Raw genomic sequence first — 2,700 nt, 5'->3', positions numbered from 1 at the left:
AAACTTATTGAAGAATTGGATAATTTATACTTAGGGAAGACGGGTCATACTGCATCTTAGTGGGTAGGTGGACGGTCTGTGCCAACCGAAAATAGATTATCCTAATTCTTTAATAAGATATTTTTTTGTTCGTTTATAGCATGCATTGAATGAATTTCTTGGATTAAATGTGGTTAACCATTGATGTGTGGATAGTGGTGAAGTTAATGCCATACTCTCTCTCTCATAGTTCACTTTCTCTTTTGCGTTTATTTTATGCATTTAAATTTACACAAATCAAATCAATTTTCTTTACATTAAGTTAATTTGTAATTCTCTTAAATTTGATAACTAAACCCCTGCAGTCCTTGAGGTTCGACACCCTCAATATAGCCCTATCCTAAGGGATTCGTCCTATTGCGAGTGGTAATTTTATAAATGATACTTTTGGTCACATAAATACCACATCAATTTTTGGCGCCGTTGCCGGGGGTTGCTTAATTGTTTCATTATCAAGTTTTAAAGAATTAATTTTAGCTTAATTACTGTTTTTCTTTGATTTCCAATCTTAGCTTTGTTTTTGTTGTTGTTTTTTTTTTTTTTTTTTTTTTTGAATCCTCACTCAGGCCATAGCTGCCCTTCCCTGTGACTGCGATCGGGCAAATCAAGTGTGATCAAGCGCAAGTATGCACTCCAGCTAGAATTCAGCAAGCTGTGCTGGAGCCTTCAACTCTTGCGCTCGCACTCCATCTGTGGCAGTACGCTTGAGCACATCAGCAGCAGTCTGCATCCAAATTCCAATGCACCTAAGGGCCGTTTGTGAGCTTTACTTTTCTGTCTTAGTCTGTTTTTATTTTCTGTTTTTGTTTCCATTTCTATTTTTATTTTTAGTTTATGGTAGGTCACCATTCTTTGCCTTTTCCATTAATTCCTTGCGACCTCGAACTTGAACGCACTCGTAGACAAACTGGAACCGAAAGGAAATCTAATTTGCTAGAAGAGCATTCCACTGAAACCATGGGTGACAGTAACCTTGTGGCTTTGAGAGATCACTATCTCCCTACCACATACACTACCCCCTCATGTCTCAGGCTGCCGGACGTCACAGCAGCCCACTATGAGATCAAACCTAGCACCATACAAAGTTTACCATCCTTTCTAGGGCTTAGCACTAAAAACCCTTACGACTTCCTCAATGAATTTCTCGCAATCTGTTCTACTGTTAAATTGACTGGAGTCACTGAGGATGCCCTAAGGATGCGTCTCTTTCCTTTCTCCCTCAAGGAAAGAGCCAAACATTGGTTCCATTCCTTAAAACTCAACTCCATTACTTCTTGGGCTCAATTGCAACAAGAATTTCTTAAGAAGTATTTTCCCATAGGAAAAACCATTGACATTAGGAGAGCTATCATTAGTATCTCCCAATATGAGAGAGAACAATTGCATGAGACATGGGACAAGCTGAAAGAGTTGCTTGAATCATGCCCGCACCATGCTGTCTCGAAATGGCAGCTAGTGCAAAACTTCTATGATGGCTTGACTGTGCCTAATAGACAGATGGTAGATGCATCCTGTGGGGCACATTCATGATGAAAAGTGAGGATGAGGCATGGACTTTGTTTGAAAACCTAAGTAATAATTTTGTCGAGCATGTTTCTACTAGACGTAGGGCACCTGCACTCAAGGCACCAAAGACCGAAGGTCTTTTTGAAGTAGGACATTCTTTGGATGTCACTACCCTAGTAGTTGATGCTATCACTAAGAAACTAGATCAATTGTTGGTTGCTGGTATTGCTCCTAATTCTGCTCACATTCACAAACAACCTGAATCATGCTCATTTTGTTCTAGTCCTATGCACCATATAAACGATTGCCCTACTGCTGGAAATTATACTGATGTTTCTAATGAGCAGGTTAATGCAATTTCCTCACGACCAGGTAATGATCTATATTCAAATACCTACAACTCGGGGTGGAGAAATCATCCCAACTTCTCAGCCCTAGGACTGCACAATCAAGCTCAATCCAATAGGCAGTCCTACCAACCTCCTTCCACATACCGGCCTTCACAACAGCAATACTAGGCCGCACCATCTCCTCGATCGGATTTTGACTTCCAAGATCTGATGTGGAAAAGTCAAGATCAGATGTTGAAAATTGTGAGCAGGATAAGTCAGACTATGAAATATCAACCGGAGACAGTGAACTCACACTCTCAAGCCATTTCCAAGTTAGAGGCTTAGGTGGGACAAATAGCTAATACCCTCAACAGGAGGGATGCAGGGAAGCTTCCAAGTCAGTCAGTGGTAAATCCTAAGGGAGACTACATGGTCAATGAGGGTACTTCATGTCACCAGCAAGTTCAAGCCATCACCACATTACGAAGTGGAAAACTGGTCGACAATCATGTGGAGGAGAAGAAGGATGAGCAAACGAAGGTTGCACAGAATCTGTAAAGGGATAAAGGTAAGCAAGTAACCAATGAGGCTTCTTCATCAGCGGCTCCCACTCCAGAGACACCATATGAGCACCGGGCCCCATTCCCAAATTGTCTCAAGGCAGCTTCCCACTTTGGGAAACAAGGGGAGAAAATACAACATATGATGGTCATCTTCAAACAGGTAAAAATCAACCTCCCACTCCTTGATGCCATCAAACAAGTGCCTTCCTACACCAAATTCCTTAAGGACTTGTGTACTCAGAAGAGGAAAAACAGAAATT

General features: G+C 41.2%; 1 pseudogene; it reads left to right on the top strand.

Moving 5' to 3' along the window:
* The first annotated feature begins 996 nt into the window (after positions 1–996).
* On the top strand, positions 997–2,063 carry LOC148587576 (uncharacterized; annotated as a pseudogene).
* Positions 2,064–2,700: the final 637 nt, after the last annotated feature.

This window comes from Corylus avellana, chromosome 2 (assembly GCF_965113065.1).
Source record: "Corylus avellana chromosome 2, dhCorAvel1.hap1.2, whole genome shotgun sequence".
NCBI lineage: Eukaryota > Viridiplantae > Streptophyta > Magnoliopsida > Fagales > Betulaceae > Corylus > Corylus avellana.
This window is presented reverse-complemented; position numbering and strand designations above follow the sequence as displayed.